The following is a 22,189-nucleotide window of genomic DNA, read 5'->3' on the forward strand; positions in this document are numbered from 1 at the left end:
AGATTGATGGAACCATTGGACAGACAAAAACCAATAATAAATTCAAGTCCAATGATTATATATATATGTATATATATACATATATATATATATAATCTGACAAGAAGTAGTATCTATAAAGAATTCTAAAGATCAATTGTTGAGACTTCCGCCAAGATGGAGGCATAGGTGGATGTGCTGTGCCTTCTCACACAACCAAGATTAGAGAAAACTAAATATTAGCAACAGAAAACACAGCCAGAACACGGAAAATTGAACTTTTCGGAAGTCCGTTAACAACAAATTCTTCAGCCTGACCGGTAAGGGGCGAAACCAGCGGCTGGCGGAGCAGGGTTGCACAGGAGGACTCAGCCAGACACACTCAGGTCCGCGGAATCCAGGCGCAGGGTCAGACCTAGTGAGCGACCCAGCAAACAACCAGGCGAGCAACCTCGGGGGAGACAGCCGGGCCCGGGGCTGCGTGTTGACTGAGGTCACGCATTTGTGCGAGGGTGGACAGGCGAGGGAGTGGGCGGTTGGACCGGGCCGGCAGGTCCCCACGGCAAGCGGCAGTGGAGGGCGCCGCCATTTCCCTGCTCTGACCCCACCTCCACATACAGCGTCATAACCCAGTGACTCTGAGTGGCCCGGCCCAGGTGAACCACCTAAGGCACTGCTCCTCCGCACCCAGCTGTGAGAAGCGGCTGAGGGGGTCGCCATTTCCCTGCTCTGACCACGCCCCCACATACAGCGTCACAACCCAGCGACCTGGGAATCCAAGGCGCCGCTTCCCACACTTAAAGGGCCCGAACAGACCAAGAATGGCGCAGGAGGATCTCAGAGCCCCAGAGCCAATAGATCTAAGCGATGAAGAAATAGCAAAACTCACAGACGCACAGTTTAAAACATTGGTGATCAGGATCCTCACAGAACTGGTTGATTATACGGACAAATTAGACAAATATATGAGGGCGAAACTAATTGAAATGAATGGAATTACACAGGACACCAATAGCAATGAAAAGGAAACTGGGACTCAAATCAACGGAGTGGACCAGAAGAAAGCAAATAATGGCCAAACAGAAAAGAGTCAAGAAGCAAGAATTCAAAGAAATGAGGAGAGTCTTAGGAACCTCCAGGACATCTTTAAATGCTCCAACATCCGAATTATAGGGATACCAGAAGGGGGAAAGGCACAGCCACCAGTGGACAACTTATTTGAACAAATAATAAAGGAGAATTTCCCCAATCTGGCAAAGAAAATAGAATTCCAGGAAATCCAGGAAGCTCAGAGAGTCCCAAAGAAGTTGGACCCAAGAAGGAACACACCAAGGCACATCATCATTACATTAGCCAAGATTAAAATGAAGGAGAGAATCCTAGAAGCAGCAAGAGCTAAGGGGACAGTCACCTACAAAGGAGTCCCCATCAGACTGTCAGCGGATTTCTCAAAAGAGACCTTACAGGCAAGAGGGGGCTGGAAAGAGGTATTCCAAGTCATGAAATCTAAAGACCTACAACCAAGATTGCTCTATCCAGCAAAACTTTCATTTAAAATGGAAGGACAGATAAAGTGCTTCTCAGATAAGATCAAATTCAAGGAGTTCATCATCACCAAGCCCTTATTGTATGAAATGTTAAAGGGACTTATCTAAGAAAAAGAAGTTAAAGAAACATGAACAGTGAAAGGACAACAAACTCACAGTTATTAACAACCACACCTAAAACAAAAGTAAACTAAAAGGACAGCTAGATGAGGAGTGGAAACATAGAAATGAAGATCTCAAGGAGGGTTAGCAACAGGGGAGTGGGAGGAGGAGAAGGGGGGAGAAGGTACAGAAAATATGTAGCATAGACAGTAGATAGAAAATAGATGGGGGGGGCAAGAATAGCATGGGAAATATAGAATCTAAAGGACTTGAGACACATGGTCATAAACTAAAGGGGGGGTGATGGTGGGGATGGGGGGTAGGGTGGAGGGGAATAAAGGGGGAATAGAACAACTGTAACAGCATAATCAATAAAAAATTAAAAATAAAATAAAATACAGATAAAAAAAGATCAATTGTTAACAAATAATCCAATTAGCAAATGGTCAAAAGACATGAGGTAGCTAGCATTTCACTGAAGAACATATACAGATAACAAATAAGCACAAGCAAAGATGTTCAACATAATTAGATAATGAAGAATGGAAATAAAACCACAATGAAACATTACTGTATATCTATCAGAATGGCTAAACTAAATAGTGGCAACGAATGCTTGTGAGGACATGGAAAACTGGACAACTCATGCATTTCTGGTGATAATAAAAATTATACACTGGAAAAGAATTTGGAAATACCTTAGAAAATTAAATATGTACTCCTCATAGAGCCCATAAATTGTACTTGTGTATACTTATCACAAAGAAATTAAAAGTATGTTCATGCAAAAACCTGTACAGTAATGTGTATAGCAGCTTTATTCTTTTTTAAAAGTTTTTATTGTTACAGAGAGGGGGAGGGAGAAAGAAAGGGAGATAAACAATTGATATGTGAGAGAAATACCAATCTGTTACCTCTTGCATGCTCCCAGCTGGGGACCTGGTGTGCAACCCAGGAATGTGCCCGACTGGGAACCAAACTAGCAAGCTTTTGGTTTGCAGACTGGCACTCAATCCACTGAGCCACACCAGCCAGGCCACCAGCTTTATTCTTAATAAGCCCAATGTGGAAACAACCCACATGTGCTTCAGTGGGTGAACAGTTAAGCAAAATGTACTATACCTGTACCATGGAATACAATAAAAAGGAACAAACTATTGATACACTCAGCACTCTGGATGAATCTCCAGGGAATTATGCTCAGTGAAAATAGCCATTCCAAAAATATCACATACTATATAACTCCATCAATGGATGAGTCAATAAAGATGTGAGATATATATAATTCAGCCTTGAGAAAGAAGGAAATCCTGCCATTTGCAACAATGTGAATGGACCATGAGCACATTATGCTAAGTAAAATAAGTCAGACAGAGAAAGACAAGTACTGTATGATATCACTTGTGTGTGAAATCTAAAAAAGCCAAACTCATAAAAGCAGAGTAAAATGATGGTTACCAGGAGATGGGGCATAGGGGAATAGGAAAGAGTTTAGGGGTATGAACTTGCAACAAGTAGTAAATAAGTCCTAGACAGCTAATGCACAGTGTAGTGAATATAGATAATAGTATTAAATTATAATCATCAAATGTGCTAAGAAACTAAAACTTAATTGTTGCAATCATTGAAAAGACATGCTAGTTATATAATGTGATAGAAGTGCAATCATATTATGATATATAAATATATTAAATTAAGATGCTGTATATCTTAAATTTATACAATATTATATTTCAAATATAATTCAAAAACTCAAAATAAAATAAGCTATAACATGAAATGGAATAAGCTGCTTAGGGAGCTGATAAGAAGGTGGTCATGATATAATATCCATTGCTGCACTTGTTTAATAGAGTCATAGATAAGGTTGGTGTTGAAGAGAAATAAAACAAACTGAGTACTCAGGGCCTTTATTACATCAAGTTATATTCCCTCTATTTCCACTTGTTGAGAGTTTTTATCATGAATTGGTACTGGGTTTTAGCAAATACTTTTTTTTGCATCTAGTGATATGATCATGTGGTTTTTATCCTTCATTTTATTTAAATGGTGTATCACATTTATTGAATGTTGTACCAACCTTGCTTCCCCAGAATAAATTCCAATTGATCATAATATATAATCTTTTTAATGTATTGCTGGATCTGGATTGCTAATATTTTGTTGAGAATTTTAGCATCTATGTTTATCATGGAGTTGGACCCATAATTTTCTTTTGTTCTAGTGTCTTTATCTGGTTTTGGAAATAGGGTAATACTGTCCTCGTAAAATGAGCTTGGGAGTCTTCCCTTCTCTTGAATTTTATGAAATAGTTTGAGAAAAAGAGGTGTTAGTTCTTTTCAGAATGTTTGGTAAAATTCACATATGAAGCCATCTGGTCCAGAGCTTTTGTTTGTTGACAGTTTTTTGGTTACTGCTTCAATTTCACTAGGTGCAATCTGTCTATTCTGATTCTCTGACTCTTCTTGATTTAGTTTTGGAAGATTATATGTTTCTATGAATTTATCCATTTTGTCCAGGTTGTTCAATTCATTGGCATGTAATTTTTCATAATATTTTCTTACAATTCTTTGTATTTCCTTCATGTCAGTTGTTCCTCTTTCATTTCTGATTTTATTTGAGTTCTCTTTCTTTTTTTTTTAATATATTTTATTGAGCCCTGGGTGGCATAGCTCAGTGGATGGAGCACGGGCCTGCAAACCACACGATCGTGGTTCGATTCTCAGTCAGGGCACATGCCTGGGTTGCAGGCCAGTTCCCGGCAGGGGGTTCACAAGAGGCAACCACACATCAATGTTTCTCTCTAAAATAAATAAATAAATAAATAAATAAAAATCTTTAAAAAATAATACTAAAGTTTGGGGTTATGCAAATAAAAATACTTTTTAAAATATTTTAATTGATTATGCCATTACGGTTGCTCTATTTCCCCCCTTCATTCCGCTCCACCCTGCACACCCCCTCCCCCATCATTCCCCCCTTTAGTTTATGACCACGTGTCTCAAGTTCTTTAGATTCTATATTTCCCCTACTATTCTTGCCCTCCCCCCTATCTATTTTCTACCTACTGTCTATGCTACTTCTTTTCTGTATCTTCTCCCTCCTTCTCCTTCTCCCACTCCCCTGTTGCTAACCCTCCATGTGATCTTCATTCCTATGGTTCCGCTCCTGATCTAGCTGTCCTTTTAGTTTCCTTTTGTTTTAGGTGTGGTTGTTAATAACTGTGAGTTTGCTGTCCTTTCACTGCTCATCTTTTTTATCTTCTTTTTCTTAGGTAAGTCCCTTTAACATTTCATATAATAAGGGCTTGGTGATGATGAACTCCTTGAACTTGACATTATCTGAGAAGCACTTTATCTGCCCTTCCATTGTAAATGAAAGCTTTTCTGGATAGAGCAATCTTGGATGTAGGTCTTTGGATTTCATGACTTGGAATACTTCTTTCCAGCCCCTTGCCTGTAAGGTCTCTTTTGAGAAATCCACTGACAGTCTGATGGGAACTCCTTTGTAGGTGACTGTCCCCTTAGCTCTTGCTGCTTCTAGGATTCTCTCCTTCATTTTAATCTTGGCTAATGTAATGATGATGTACCTTGGTGTGTTCCTTCTTGGGTTCAACTTCTTTGGGACTCTCTGAGCTTCCTGGATTTCCTGGAAGTCTATTTCCTTAGCCAGATTGGGGGAGTTCTCCTTAATTATTTGTTCAAATAAATTTTCCACTCATGGTTGTTCCTCTTCCCCTTCTTGTATCCCTATAATTCAGATGTTGGAACATTTAAAGACGTCCTGAATGTTCTTAAGCCTCTCCTCATTTTTTTGAATTCTTGTTCCTTCATCCTTTTCTGTTTGGTCATTTTTTTCCTCTTTCTGGTCCACTCCTTTGATTTGAGTCCCAGTTTCCTTTCCATTACTATTGGTTTCCTGTGTATTTCTCTTCATTTCAATTAGTTTAGCCTTCATATGTTCCTCTAATTTGTGGCTAAAATCAACCAGTTCTGTGAGCATCCTGATCACCAGTGTTTTGAACAGTGCATCTGAAAGTTTTGCTATTTCTTCGTTGCTTAGAGTTATGGGCTCTGGGGCTTTGAGCTGTTCTTCTTGAGCCATAATGTTTTGCTCTGTTCGTACCTGTTAGGTATGAGGAGCTGAGCCTTAGATGTTCACCAAGGTGGGGGCACCCAGGTCACTGGTTTGCGATGCTGTATGTGGGGGTGGGGTCAGAGAGGGACAATATAGGTCACCTCTTCTGCTTTCCACTGCGGGGGCCTGCGCGGTCTGTCTCAGTCTCACTGCACGCTCCTTCTCCAGTTATCTGCGCGCGTGAACATGTGACCTCAGTCAGCCCTCAGTGGATCCACCCACTGCTACTCCATTCCTGGGATCCGCTCACTGCCTGCCCACCTGGGTCGAGCTCTGGTCAGCCTGGTGGATCTTTCCTGCCAGACCCTGCTCTGCTGCTGGCTCTGCCCCTCTTACCGGTTTGGCTGAAGGGTTTGTTGTTGTCAGACTTCCATGTAGTTCAATTTTCTGTGGTTTGGCTGCATTTTTGTTGCTAAAACTTTGTTGTTTTAACAGGAAGCTAAACAACAAAACAAACAAGCAAGCAGAAAAACAAAACAAAACAAAGACACTGAAATAGAGAACAAGGGGATAGTGACCAGAGGGGAGAAGGAAGGGAAGTTAAGGGGAAAAAGGGGGAGGGATTTGGAGGAACAAATAGGAAGGACACAGGGATGAGAACTAAGGGGGTGGAAATGGGAGGGATGTGGGAGCAAGGGGCGGGGGAGGCTGGGATGGGAAAAATAGACAAAAAACTGTACTTGAAAAATAACTAAATAAAATTTTAAAAAAACTTTGTTGTTTTTAAACTTGGTTGTGAGAGAAGGCAGAGTGTTTCCACGTACACCTCCATCTTGGCAGAAGTCTGCCTCTCTTTTTTTTCTTAATGAGTCTGGTTCAACATTTGTCAATCTTCTTGTTCTTTTAAAAAAACAACCTCTTGGTTTCTTTGATCTTTTGTATTTTTTAGACTCTATTTTGTTTATTTCTGCTCTGATCTTCATTATTTCCTTTCTTCTACTCACTTTGTACTTTGTTATTGTTATTTTTCTAGTTTCTCTAAGTGTAAAATTATTTATTTTATATTTTCCTGTTTCTTTAGGTGGGTCTGTAATGCTCTGAATTTCCCTCTTAGGACTGCTTTTGCTTTTTCCCATAGATTTTGGTTTGTTATGTTCTCATTTTCATTTGTTTGAAAATATCTTCTGAATTCTTTTTTGATCATATTGTACACATATTCATTGTTTAGTAACATGTTATTTAGCCTCCATGTCTTTTGTGTTTTTCAGTATTTTTCCTGTGGTTGATTAATTTTTTTAAGATTTTATTTTATTTATTTTCAGAGAGAAGGGAAAGAAGGAAGAAAGAAAGTGAAAGAAACATCGATGGGTGGTTGCCTCTCACATGCCCACTATTGGGGGACCTGACCTGCAACCTAGGCATGTGTCCTGACTGGGAATTGAACCAGTGACAATTTGATTCACAGGCCAGCACTCGATCCCCTGAGCCACACCAACCAGGGCTCCCATTGTTGATCTATAGTTTCATACCATTATGGCCAGAGAAGATGTTTGATATAATTTCAATATTTTAAAATATATTGAGACTTGTTTTGTGTCATATCCTGTGATCTATTCTAGAAAATGTAAACCTTAAAAGATTGTATATCCTGCTGCTTTGGGGTGAAATGTTCTGAAGATATCAATTAAATCCATCTGAGCTAGTGTGTCATTTAAGGCTGCAGTTTCCTTATTAAATTTCTGTCTGTAAGACCTATCTATTGATGTCAATGGGGTGTAAAATCCTCTACTATGATTACTGTTCATCTCTCCCTTTATGTCCATCAAGATTTGTTTTACATATTTACATACTCCTATATTTGTTCCTTAATTGTTTATAAGGGTTATATCCTTTTCTTGGATTGCTCCCTGTTCATTATGTAGTGCCCTTTTTTGTCTTTTACTATTAACTTTGTTTTAAAGTCTATATTCTCAGATTTAAGTATTGCTGTCCCAGATTTTTTCCTTTCCATTTGCATGAAATATCTTTTTTGATGTCTCTATTTTAGTTTGTGTGTATCTTTTGTTCTGAGGTAGATCTCTTTTAGACAACATATGTATGGGTCTTTCTCCTTATACAGTCAGCTACCTAATGTCTTTTGATTGGAATATTTAAGCCATTTACTTTTAAAGTTATTATTGATAGGTACTTTTTGCCATTTTATTCTTTTAATTATGTTCCTCTTTTCTTCTTCCTTTTCTTCTTCTTCTTCCTCTTCCTCTTCCTCCTCCTTTTTCCTCCTGTCCTCCTCCTCCTCCTCCTCCTCCTCCTCCTTCTTCTTCTAATGGGCTTCTTCATGGAGGCCCATTAACATTTTGTATAATACACGAGAACTAAGGGGGGGGAGGAAATGGGAGGGAGGTGGGGAGCAAGGGGCAGGGGAGGCTGGGATGGGAAAAATAGACAAAAAACTGTACTTGAAAAATAACTAAATAAAATTTTAAAAAAAACAATAAAAGATGATAACACACTAAAAAAAAAAACATTTTGTATAATACTATACTGATTTGGTGGTAACAAACTTCTTACTCTGTAAAGTAGTGTTGGTTGTAGGTCCTTGATTTTTATCACTTTGAATATTTCATGCCAATCCCTTCTGACCTGAAATATTTCCATTTAGAAATCAGCTGACAGTCTTATGGGAGCTCCCTTGTAGGTGATCAACTATTTTTCTCTTGCTGCATTTAAGATTCATTCTTTGACTTTAACCATTGCCATTTTTATTATAATGTGTTGACCTCTTTGAGTTGGTCATATTTTTCTGCACTTCCTGGAATGTACTTCCCAGTATCTGTTTCCTTCACCAAGTTAAGGAAGTTTTCAGCCATTATTTCTTTAAATAGGTTCTCACTCTCTTTCTCTCTCTCTCCTGCTACTGGTACCTATATGATGTGGATATTGTTATGCTTCATATTGTCTGAAAGGTCCCCTAACTATCCTCATTTTAAAAAAATTCTTCTTTCTTTTTGCTTCTGTGGTTGTGTGTGTATGTGTGTGTTTTTAGCTAGATTGTTCACCTTGCGGCAAAAGAGAGAGTGTCTTGTATTAGGGCACAAGATTAGGAAAAAAAAGTAATAGGGCCTAAGAAACCATCAATGAACAGTTTTGCCTGCTGGCCAGGGCTTCAAGCTTCAAAATGAAACTTTCAACACCATCCCAAATAAGGCCAAAGAAAGTTAGGAGCTGTTTAGCATGCTAAAGGAAGCTAGTATTCATATATATATTTGGAGTGCAGTTCTAGCTCTCTAATTCTTGTGATGGCAGGTTCATTCCTTTTACTGGATGCATCATAAAACCCTATTCATATAATCAAGGAGTTATACTTCAACTTTCTAAGATCTCTTCCACCTGTGACATTCTATGGGTTTCTGAAGTTAGTAACAGAACTACTCCAGTTCACCAGAAAATTCTGTAAAATTTTTAGTTATTGTAGTTTCCCCATGGCCAAGAAGTAGTAACACCAACATCCAAAGTTCCTGGGTGCTTACTTTGGGGGAAGGCAAAAAAAAGAAAGAATATGAGAAGATTATGTTCAAATCCACAGATATACTCCAACTGGGTATATGGGAGTAGAACCCCAGGAAACTTATTTACTGATGATGCCAGGAAAAATAGGCAGATACAATTCTGAGGCCCCAGGGAAGGAAGAAAGTGATCCCTCACAGATACATGGATAAGGCACTCTAGTAATTTTCACAGAAGACTGATTCACTGACCATATTCTCCTCTCCAGCCTATCCCGTGTCTTACAAAGATAGTCTAGGCTTCACTTGCTGTCCAACCCAAACTTACCACTGTCATCATCTTCTTTACTTCTTCAATGTGCCCATGGAATTACAGTTTGAAGAGAAAGGTTTAATATATTATTGCATAGTACAAAGAGTATCTGCTTTTGTGTTAGAGGCTTGAGTTCTAGTCCCAGTTCTGTTCCTGAGCAACTCTGTGGCTTTGAAAGTCCCTCTGGCACCCCTCCCCCCAAATCTTATCAGGGACTCCTCTGTAACTTAAAGGGATTAGATTTCTTCTTAACCTTTGTTGGACTACAAACTTCTGAGAATCTGATGAAATTGTTGAATGCAGATGCCACAATTTTATGTATCATTTCAGGAGACTCGTAGACCCCTAGGCTAAGAGTTCCTGCACATAGCTAAGGGCCTTTTCAGCTCTGAGTCTGTGATTCTGTAATCTAGGCATAAAGCCAAGGTCTGCCTGCCCCTTCCAGAGGAAGAAGAAGAGAGTCAACCTTCCAAATATATCCCTTGGCTTGTGCTTCCAGCTGCTTTTCACTTTAACCCATGATACTCTGGGGTATGGAGAGTTCTTGCTTCTATCAGAAGACCTGAAACTGAGTAAAAAGAGAAAGGAAAGGTGTTCAAGCTTTCTTTCAAACCCAGTGCCTCTGGGCTCCCTTCCTAGTGTCATTGGTCCCAAACAAAAATTAAAGGCAATAATAGGAGGGCATCTAGTCCAGGCAATAAATTACTCCAGGAAGGCTGGTTTGCATTGCTGGCTGACAAGGCTTGTTCTAGACTGTACTGTCCTCTGGTGGCTGTTAACATGTACAGGATCTTAGTTGGAGGCCCCAAGCTTTAATGGCAGTACAGAGACAGGGACCAGCTGGTAGCAAATCCAAGGGAAATCCTACAAGGTGCTTGGATTTTTTCCACAGCTACTGCAATAAAGCAGACGAAGAATGTGGTCTGTGAGGAGTGAGAAATGGGAACAGTACTACCACCACATCCTGAGATTAGTCATTGCCAGAACCAACTTTCAACCTTGAAGGCATCATCACTGATTCTGCTGAGACCCATTTTTGTAGCTTCTTGCTATTCTTTTTCTGGGGCCCTGTATACCCCCCTATAATGACCCTGCCAATATTTCACACTTAAAGAATGAGGGGGTAGTCATAATGGATAGCCAAACCTCCAATTACAATGAAGACCAGGGCTCCTTCCCCAGTATTAAGACCAATTTCATGTCATCCTTTGGGCTCAACTCTATTTAGCCAACTGCCTGTTGGGCATCAGAAACCTAGATGTGTCACAGATTTTTTCAAACTCAACATATTCTGACTTAACTCATCATTTTCCTTTCCTAGCCAATTTGTATCACTTAGGAAGCTTTAAGGTACAAGTTACAGAAATTTAAGTAAAATGGATTGAATTATGATAAAATGTATAAACATTTATTATCTTTAACAAATAATCTAGAGATGCTGTTATAATGTTGCTCAATTTGGTGTTTCAATAACATCAAGGATCCAGGTCCTTTATGTCTGTCTACTCTATTACCTTCAGCATATATGCTACATTTCTTAATGGCTGTAGCAGTGCACAATGTCAAAATTTCATACAATAATGTCCAAAGACTAAAAGACATGAGAGTCCTCCATTCTGATCCTTTTAAAAGAGGGAAAGACCTTTCCAAGAAGCTCCACAACAGACTTGTCACAAGTCATTGGTAAGAACTACATCGTATGATTTATGCTTTATGCTTTAGGAGTTAGTATTCAATTTAGTGCTACACAGTAGAAATACAAGCAAACAAAACAAAACAGATGACGTAAATATGATAAAATTTTATTTTTGTATAGAACAGAGGCAGGCATTTCAGGGCTGATACAGTGGCTTCATGAAGTTATCAGAGGTCCAGGATCCTTCTAGCCTCTGTTCTGTTTTCTTTAGGGAATTCCCCATATCTCTGTGGTCCCAAATGGTTGATGGAGATCTAGTCATTATATCCATGTTTTTGAAGGAAGATGGAATAAATAAATGAAAAGATACATCCTCTCCCTGTTCAAAAGTGTTTCCAGAAGTCCCATACAATGCTTCCACTTAAATATCATTGGCCAAAACTTAGTGTCATTGTTACAAGCAGCTGTAAAGAAAAATCTGGCAGCAATGTTCCAGCTAAAACTTGGGTACTCTATTGCTAAAGAAGAAGTGGAGAATTGATATTAGAGGTTTACCAGCCCTTTGAAAAGCATGCCACTTCCTAATCAGTCACTGGCAAAGGAAACAAAGTCATCATGATTAGTTTATACCAGTGGTTCTGAACCAGCAGCAATTTGTCCCCAGACAAAAATTCACAATGTCTGGAGACAATTTTAGTTACAACAACTTGAAGAAACTGTTGTTACTGGCAGTTGGTGGAGAGAGGCTCTGAACGCTGCTGAACATTCTCCAAAACACAGGACCGGCACCACAACAAAGAATTATCTAGCCTAAAATGTGAATAATGCTGAGGGTTTAGAAATCCTGGCTTATACCATACTTTGTCATGTATAATGTACACTTTTTTGCCCAATTTTTGAGGGAAAAATAAGGATATGCATTATACATGGGTATAATGATTGCATACCATGGGTATGATAATGCCGTGTATAATGAGCACAAAAACATGGTTGTGCATTATATACAAGAGTGCATTATATAGGGCAAAATATGGTATGAGCCACAGTTTCTAATCCCTCAGCATTATTCACATTTTAGGCTAGATAATTCTTTGTTGTGGGACCTTATGAAGATACACCATGTACCTACTTTTGACTCTTGGACTGGAAAAGGGCCCAGGCTTTTTTCTAGGTTTACCTATGTCAGTGAATGGTACTATAATCTATCTAGCTGCTTAGACAAAAACTCTGGAGATTGTCCTTCCTCTTATTTAGACTCTACAGTGGCTTCTCCTTGCTCTCAGGGTAAAAATGAAAACCCTTAATATGATCTGCATGCTTCTCCAGACCCTACCAGATTTGTATCCCCCTAATCTCCCCTCTCACTCTCTGTGGTGCAGCCATACTAGCCTTTCATTTGTTTATCAAATGTGCTGTATTATTTCCCATATCTCCTATTTTACTTTATCTTTCAGATCCAACTGCAGTTGATTGATAATATTAATGGTCTCAATAATTCATCTTTTCTCTACACATACCCATTGATATGTAACATTATAGTGTCCTTCATTGTGACTGTAGGCCTGGCTATATGACTTGCTTCAATTAATGGAAGGTTAACATAATTAACAGTGTGTTGATTTTCAAGCTAGGCATTATGCATTGTGTGTGTCTTCTTATTCCTGTAGCCAGCGTAAGACAGACAAGCCCAGACTAGATGAATAAAAACACCAGATGGCCTGCAAACATTTGAATGAGAACTAAATTCTTATTGTTATCTAATATCGAGATTCTGTGATTGTTAGGTATCATTAGTATGGCAGAAGCCGAGTGATAATTACCTCAGTTCGATATTACCTAGATTCTGTTCATTCTACTGTCTAAACATCTTTCCTATCTGTTTGATTGACTCAATTCTGACCTTAAAAGTGTTCTATTTGGTCTCCTTATTTCTAGGCCTTTCTTCCTCCAGCCAATCCTTCACACTGCTTCTATAGTTATCATGCAAAACAAAACAAAACAAAAAACAATGATTACATTACTCCCATGTTTAAAATGTATTGATGGCTCTCCATTGCCTCCAGGATAGGATCCAAATCCTTTAGTCTGGTGTTGCAGGCATCCTTTCTATGCCACTTTTACCTTTAAACTTTTATTTACCTTGTCCTCCTTGGCATACTCCAATCACAAAGCTCAAACATGCTCTGTACTTTCAAGCCTCTAGACCTTTACTCCTCGCTTTGTTCTCTTCCCTCCCCTCATTTCAATAAAATCTTTTTTCAGCATTGTAACTGGAATGCAAATCCCAGCCTTTTGTGCAGCCTTCCCTGACTCCCTTTACTTCTGCCCAGATGGAAGATATCATGCCCTCCCTTTGTGCTTCCATGAGCAGCTGTTTAGCTCACAGTTCTTTTACCCTTACATTGTAATTAGTTCTTTTTCTTGCACTGTAACAATAGTTTTTTTTCTATATGACTTTGTTTCAATTTAATATATTATATTGAGAGCTGATTTCCATCAATCTTTTACTTTTTTCATAATTATAATAATCACAAATTACAGTTGGTAGCTGATCTAGTCCTTGTGAGCTTACTTGTATTATTTTTCCAGCCCCCTTCCTCATTATTGCTCCTTCCCCACACTTAACACAGAACCTGGAACAAAATAAGCACCCAGTAATGTGCTGCAGAGAAAGAATTCTCTAATTTTAAGTTTGTAATGATAGATCTATAAGGTGTTATATTATAGGCAGCTATACTTCCCAAACTATTTTCCCTTCTGCCTTCACATTTCCCACCATAATCATCCATTAGGCATAATGAGTTCTCCCTTGAAAGTAATGTAATACCAGGGAAGGGGAAGGATTTTATTAATGTGTACTTTTGGTCTTTACTCCCATACATGTACCTGAGATAAGTCAGTAAGCATTTTGTTGTAGATAAGGGTGGTTCAAGTATGCTTCAGAGAGTTGTACAGTGCCACTCAGATAGGCTAGGGGTAGGGTGAGGTGTGGTGGGGGCTAAAGATAATGACTGATACAGAGGTAAGAGGGGAGACAAAAACCAGAGCATACTAAAGAGACCAAGAATGAAGAGTAGAAGTAAAGAGAGATAAGAAGACAAAAGGTATGAAAACTGAGGTATGGAGGCTATAACAATTTTACCATGTGCCGATCTATGAGACTGCATTCTGTAGCAATCTTAGAACATAAAGACCATGATCCAGGATAGGATTGCCTTAGAGAAAATAAACATACACTATGTGGGTGGTCTGCCTACTAAACCACTAGTGCCAAATATCCTCCACCTTTGCTTTCATTCCCAACTTTATGTTTCAAGAAGTTTTCAGACACCTCCTGCTTTGTGTCTCAATTCCCTACATCACCACTGACTCCCTGTGTGACCTTGGGTTCATCCTTTCTTCTCTATGGGCTTCTGGGTCCCCATTTATAGCATGAGGGAGGTTTGATAAGATGTTTTACAAAGGTTCAGCTTGAGAACACTATGTATCTATGATTCCAAAACTTTAAGGTGTGCTTATAAGTGTATATGTATGTGTATGAATTTGGACATATCTCTGCCCCTTGGGCTCCAGTTAACTTACAAAATGGGGGTACTTGATCCAGACAATCTCTTAAGGCCCTTCTAGGTTTTTTTTAGATTTTATTTTTTTATTTATTTATCTTTAGAGAGGAAGGGAAGGAGAGAAGGAGAGAAATATCAATGTATGGTTGCCTCTCATGAGTCCCCTGCTGGGAACTGGCCTGCAACCTAGGCATGTGCCCTGACTGGGAATCGAATCGCAATCGTGTGGTTCGCAGGCCCGTGCTCAATCCACTAAGCTACACCAGCCAGGGCCCCTTCTAGTTTTTAGAGGTCATAATTCTAGAGATCTGCAGCCCATATGATCCCAAGTCAGAACCTAAGGATCTTCCTCATATTTTTTTGTTCTTTATCATCCTCCTTATCAATTTTCTCTGTAACTCAAGGATGCTTCCCCTCTTGCAACTCTGAGAAAGAAACAAAAATTTCCAGGCCCTGCCCCAGAGCTAGGAAGACAAATTTCTTTCTGGCCACACCACTGTCAGCTCAAAAGAACTATAAAAATGTCAGCTGCTTGGAGCCATGTCTCCCACTGCTAAGAGGTACCCTCCCCACCATTCTCTTGAGAAACTAAACTATTCTCCAAACACACTCTACTTAGGTCTATAATAAATGTGATTTAAGTGAGAAAATTATCACCATTTGAGGCTAAAAAAATCATTCCAGTCTCTACAGGGAAGAAATGCCATCATTAACCAGAGGGCCCTGGAAAAGGAAAGAGCCTTACCCTGGAGATAGAACTCAGAAAAAATATAATGGCCGAGTGACTGGAATGAGCTCACAATTTTCCCCAGCACTCTTGGGGGACACAGGCATTTAGGGCCCATTGAGCCTTCAGGGGGATCATCCTACATAGCTCCTAGCCCTCACACTGAGCAGCATCTCTTACAGCTGAGACAAATGAGATCTCTCTTGTTTGTAAAGATCTTTGAATATCTTATTCCACTACTTATGCCACAATTTAAACATCTATATGATTTTCTAAAGAACATCAGATCTAACTATCATTCTGAAGATATGGGGAGACTGAGGCCTAGAGAAGAAAGAGGACTTACCCAAGGTCACACAATGAATCAATGGTAAAGCTAGAGTCTTCCCAGCTTGTGAAAGAGCAACCACATTGTAGCTTAATTTTGCAAATTCTTCCTACCTCATTCTTTGCCCTTATAATTTAGTGTTCTAGTATAAATATTCCTTGTAAGAATTTTTGGTTTTCTGAAAGTACCCAATTTTTGTATACAAGGGGAACTTTGTTCAGTCTGGTTCAAATTACTTACCAGCCATACCTGATTCTGCTTGAAACTTTGGTAATCTATCACCATAAGCTTAATGCAAACCCCTGGTATTTTTTAATGATTTCTCTGTGTTCCAAGCCTCTTTATCAATAATTAGGGACAGCTGCCCCATTATTTCCATAGACAGAAACAACTGTAGTTCCTGAAAGATCCACCTCTGCCCAAAAAAACACCTCTAAGAGTATGCGTCATGGAAAAAGAATAAAATAGAATATGTCCTCTATGGAGATCTTGGTGACTTACCTCTCTTCCACCCTAATTTCTATCTTCCCTCTCATAGCTAGCCCAGTGCATTCTAGCACCATACATTTTCACAAACAAAACAGGAGTCCTGGAGATACATTTTAGGACAACATGAAATACATATAAACTGTCATTGGTAAGTCAAGGGTATAGAGATAACATGATTTCTATTGCTGCATTCCTTATTCACTCATTCAACATTCACTCATTCATTTATTTGTAATCACCACGTGTCTATTGTCTGTCAGGCCCCATGCAATATGCTGGGAATAAGGAAATAAGGCACAGATTGTTGCCCTCAAATGGTTAACAGATTAGTGGGAGCAGATGTGACAATGTTATAATATACAGTGATTAGTGTCAGATCAGAGTTACAAAGTATTGAGTAAACATATTTAAATCTCTGATTTTGCTTACGGGACTTGAGCAACACAAAGGAGATAATTTTTTACTGATTTTGTAAAGATGAATGAGAGTTTGCTGACAAAATGGGAACAGGTGCTCCAGGCAAAGGGACTGTCATATCAAAAGCTCATGGTTGAATTATAATAGTAAACATTTACTGAGTACCTACTATGTGTCAGATGCTTTATGCACTAACTTGTTTAATTCTAACAAATCATATGAAGTAGGAAATATTGGCAGGGGGTAAAAATGACTTGCCCAGTGCTATTTTAACTATATAATAAGAAAGGCTATTGGATTTTAGAGCTGGAGCTCTTAACTATTGCATGGTATTGCCTCTTTTAGATGCTGGTGGGAAACATCTTGACTGGCATGTAAGGTTGAAGGAGTGAGGACAGAGAGGATGAAAATGGCAAGAAGCAGGTTGGAGACATCATAACCAAATGGCCATGTGAAGAAACATCAAAAAGCCATTAGAATGAAGGAGGCATTTGCATTAGGTGTAACTCTCAGGCACAAATTCAGGTCTTTTTGGAATCCCCCATTTATTCATCTTTATGTAAGACATATTGTCACCTTCCAGATTGGCTCCCAAATCCAGAACACTTATGCAATATCCACAAAAAGGAAAAAAGGCCTATAATCTCCATTTCCTCATGCCACTGCTGACACCCTTGTTATCCAAGCCTAGCCAATGGGCTAAGAATGAGGCAAGATGGAAAGTAGCTGAGGAGACTGAGCCCCAAGTAACTAGTGTATTTGGCCTTGATTTGGAAAGAGCTTGTGTGGTGCAAGAGAGGTGGTATTTGAGATTTGGAAGGGAGCTGGGAGAACAGAGATGTTTCCTAAGCAGTGGTGACAGTGATGCACCAATGAGTTGCCTCAGTGAAAGCTGTGGTTTGGAAATGAAATAGTACTAAGGTTTTCTTTTTTCATCATCCTTTCTACCTTTTTTCTTTTTTCACTAGCTACTATTTGTATGTGTGTGTGTGTGTGTGTGTGTGTGTGTGTGTGTGTGTTTCTGAGTATAATATGAGCCACTTTTATTTGTGCTACAAAGAAGAAGAAAAAGTGTGTGGCAGACACTGGTTGTCCTTACTCAATATCAATTCTCCCCTTCTTCCTAACAGAACTCTGATCTGGGGTGACAGAAGTGAGTCTGGCTTGAAAACAAAACAAAACTACATCTCTCAGCTTCTTTTGTCTCTCAGAGAGGTGGAGAGATGACTTAGTTCTGTAGGAGGTAGGCTCAGTGGACACATAATGTTTGCTTTTTTTTCTGTCCTTTCTCCCCTCAATACTGACACGATGCATGATGCTACAGGAACTAACTCTCTTGTAAATAGACTCCTATACCTTGAGGATGATACCACAAGTAAGAGAGCACAAAGACACAGTGGCCTGGATATCCAGCTGTTCTTGGATTCTAACTCTTGATTTGTTGTAATTCCAAAAATTAAGCCCCTTACATGCTTAAATCTCTGGAGCTGTTTATGTGTTTGCTTGCTTTTATTATTTGTGGTCAAATGCAATCTCAAATTGTTGTAGTTTACATACCCTCTTGAGCTGGAGTTTGAAGAGTAGTGGGGCACTGAGGAAAAGGTGATTCTGAGGGGTGACTTGTGGGCAGCCACTACTTGGCTCCTGGAGGCCTTTCTCTCCAGGCTCCTCTTTGTCCAAACGTGGAAGTTTTTTGTTCTGATTAAATCTGAAAGGCTGTTTCCTTACAAGGGGTAACAGTGTGAACCAGAGCCTTTGAGGGAAAGCAAAACTGAGCAGATAAAATATGGGCATCTGATACAAGCTGTGCCTTTGCTCCTACATCTCTGTCTTTTGGAACTCTTCTCTGGCAAAATCTAGGATGTTCCCTGTTCTGTTTTTTAAAAGTTACAAATGTAATGATTTAAAGACTATAAAAAGATGAAATGATAGAATTGTGCTTCTTTTACACTGGTGACAATGAGATGTTTAACTACAGCTTTCCCATGCAAACTTGAAACAATATTCACATTGAATAAGTTCTCTGACAAATAACTTACAGGTGATGAACACACAAAGTTTGACCAAAATGAAACATAAGTTAAAAAGTGTTGGAGTTATTAATATTTTAAAATTATGTTTGCTCTATTTAAAAATTAATACCTGTAGAAGATCACAAACACATTTTATTTTCAGATATTACAGAGAAGGTGTATTCCATTTTCTATATATATTTTTTCTTCTGCCATTGTTGTTGTCTCCATTTTCCCACCACAACTTTACCCTACCCCACTGACCCCCACCTCCCACCCTCAATCCTACCCACCTTTGGCTTCGTCCATGGGTCCTTTATACATGTTCCTTGAAGAATGTTCCTCTTCTTTCCCTTGTTATCACTCTCACCCTTCCCCTCTGGTTACTGTCAGTTTGTTCCTTATTTCAGTGTCTCTGGTTGTATTTTGCTTGCTTGTTTATTTTGCTGATTAGGTTTCACTTATAGGTGAGATCATATTTGTATTTGTCTTTCATTGCCTGGCTTATTTCACTTAGTATGATGCTCTCAATTTCCATCCATGCTCAAAGGGTAGGGATTCCTTCTTTCTTTCTGCTGCCTAGTATTCCATTGTGTAAATGTACCACAGTTTTTTGATCCACTCATTGACTGATGGACACTTAGGTTGCTTCCAGCACTTGGCTATTGTAAATTGCAATGCTATGTACATTGGGGTGTATAGGTTCTTATGGATTGGTGTTTCAGGGTTCTTAGGATATACTCCTAGCACTGGAATTGCCAGGTCAAAAGGCAGTTAGGCAGATAATTAATTGCAAAGGATTACAATTAATTTTAATTTTTTTGAGGAAATTTCATACTGTTTTCCACAGTAGTTGCACTAATTTTCATTCCCACCAACAGTGTACTAGGGTCCCCTTTTCTCCACAACCTCATCAGCACTTGTTTGTTAATTTGGTTATGATGGCCATTCTGACTGATGTAAAGTGGTGTCTCATTGTGGTTTTAATTTGTATCTCTCTGATAGCTAGTGATGCTGGGCATCATATCGTATGTCTCTCACCCCTCTGTATGTCCTTTTTGGAGAAGTGTCTGTTCAGGACCTTTGCCCATTTTTCAATTGGATTGTTTGTCTTCCTGGAGTGGAGTTGGTTGAGTTCTTTATATATTTTGGAGATCAAAACTTTGAGGTATCATTGGCAAATATATTTTCCCATATAGTTGTTTCCCTTTTCATTTTGCTGAGGTTTTCCAAAGCTTAACAGAAGCTTTTTAATTTGATGTGTTCCCACTTGTTTTTTCTTTTCTTTATATCCCTTGCTTTAGGGGGCATATCGGTGAAAATATTGCCACATGGGATATCTGAGATATTCCTGGATATGCTCTCCTCTAGGACTTTTATGGTGTCATGACTTATATTTAACTATTTCTATCTATCTCGAGTTTACTTTTGTATATCATGTAATTTAGTGATTGTGTTTCTTTCTTTCTTTCTTTCTTTTTTTTTTTTTTTTGCATATACCTGTCCAGATCTCCCAACACCATTTTTTGAAGAGGCTATTTTTACTTCATTTTATGCTTCTGCCCCTTTTGTCAAATATTAATTGATCATGGAGACTTGGATTTATTTCTGGGCTCTCCATTCTCTTCCACTGATCTGCGCGTCAGTTCTTAAGCCAGTGCCAGACTGTTTTGATTACAGTGGCCTTGTAATATAGTTTGATGTTAAGTATTGTGATCCCTCCTACTTCGTTCTTCTTTCTCAGAATTGCTGAGGCTATTCAGAGTCATTTATGGTTCCATACAAATTTTTGAAATGTTTGTTCTATATCTCTGAAATATGTCATTGCTATCTTAATGGGGATTGCATTGAATGTATGAATTGCTTTGGGTAGTATGGACATCTTGACAATGTTAATTTTCCCAATCCATGAACATGGTATATGCTTCCATTTATTTGTGTCTTCTTTAGTTTTTTTTTTTAAGTGTTGTGTATTTTCCAAGTACAGGTCTTTTATCTCCTTGGTTAGGTTTATTCCTAGGTACTTTATTTTATTGTTGCTATAGCAAATGGAATTTTTTCCCCAAATTTCTGTTTCTGATATTTCACTGTTGGTATACGAAAATGCCTTTGATTTCTGCATACTGATTTTGTATCCTGTTGTTTTGACAAATTCAGTTCTTAGGTTGAGCAGTATTTTGGTGGAATCTATAGGGTTTTCTATGTACACTATCATGTCATCTGCAAACAGTGACAGTTTTACTTCCTCCTTTCTAATTTGGATGCCTTTTATTTCTTTTTCTTGTCTGATTGCTGTGGCTAGAACTTCCAATACTATGTTGAATAGAAGTGCTGAAAGCAGACACCCTTGTCTTATCCCTGATCTTAGTGGGAAAGCTTGCAGTATTTTTCCATGGAGTATGATGTCAGCTGTAGGTCTCTCATATATGGCCTTTAGTATGTTGAGGTATGCTTCCTCTACTCCCACTTTGCTGAGTATTTTTATCATAAATGGGTGTAGTACTTTATCAAATGCTTTTTATGTATCTATTGATATGATTATGTGATTTTTGTCTTTTCTTTATGTGATGCATTATGTGTATGGTTTGTGAATATTATACTATCCTTGCGTCCCTGGAATGAATCCCACTTGATCATGGTGTATGATTTTTTTGAAGTATTGCTAGATGCAATTTGCCATTACTTTGTTGAAGATTTTAGTGTCTATGTTCATCAGTGATATTAGCCTATAGTTTTCTTCTTTGTTGTGTCTTTGTCTGGTTTGGTGATTCGAATGATGCTGGCTTCATAAAAAAAAAGTTTGTGAGTCTTCCCTCTACTTGGATTTTTTGGAATAGTCTGAGAAGTATAGGGGTTAGCTCTTCCTTAAATGTTTTATAATATTCTCCTGTGAAACCATTCAGTCCATGGATTTTGTGTAATGGGAGTTTTTTGATTGCTTGTTGATTTATTAATGATGGCCATTCTGACAAATGTGAGGTGATATCTCATTGTGATTTTAATTTGCATTTCTCTGATGATTAGTAACATTGAACATATTTTCATATGTCTGTTGGCCATCTATATGTTCTCTTGGAGAAATAGCTATTCAAGTCCACTGCCCATTTTTTAATTGAATTTTGGTTTTTTGGTGTTGTCTGAATTCTTTAAAACTTTTGAATACTAAATGCTTTTTTGGATGTATTATTGGAGAATATGTTCTTCAATATCTCTTTATTTTGTTGATGTTTATCATGTTGTGCAAAAACTTTAGTTTGATGTAATCATATTTGTTTATATTTTGCTTCCCTTTTCTGAAGAGACATGTCAGAAAAAAATATTGCTATGAGAAATGCCCAGAATTTTTCTGCCTATGTTTTCTTTTACTATTTTTATGGTTTGGAGTCTCACATTAAAGTCTTTAATCCATTTTTAGTATATTCTTCTATATTGTGTAACAAGGTGGTCTAGTTTATTTTATTTTTTATTTTTGCAAATATCTGACTAGTTTTCCCAG

The sequence above is a fragment of the Artibeus jamaicensis genome, unplaced genomic scaffold, assembly GCF_021234435.1.
Source record: "Artibeus jamaicensis isolate MK-2021 breed Jamaican fruit bat unplaced genomic scaffold, CSHL_Jam_final contig_457, whole genome shotgun sequence".
In the NCBI taxonomy this organism is placed as follows: Eukaryota; Metazoa; Chordata; class Mammalia; order Chiroptera; family Phyllostomidae; genus Artibeus; species Artibeus jamaicensis.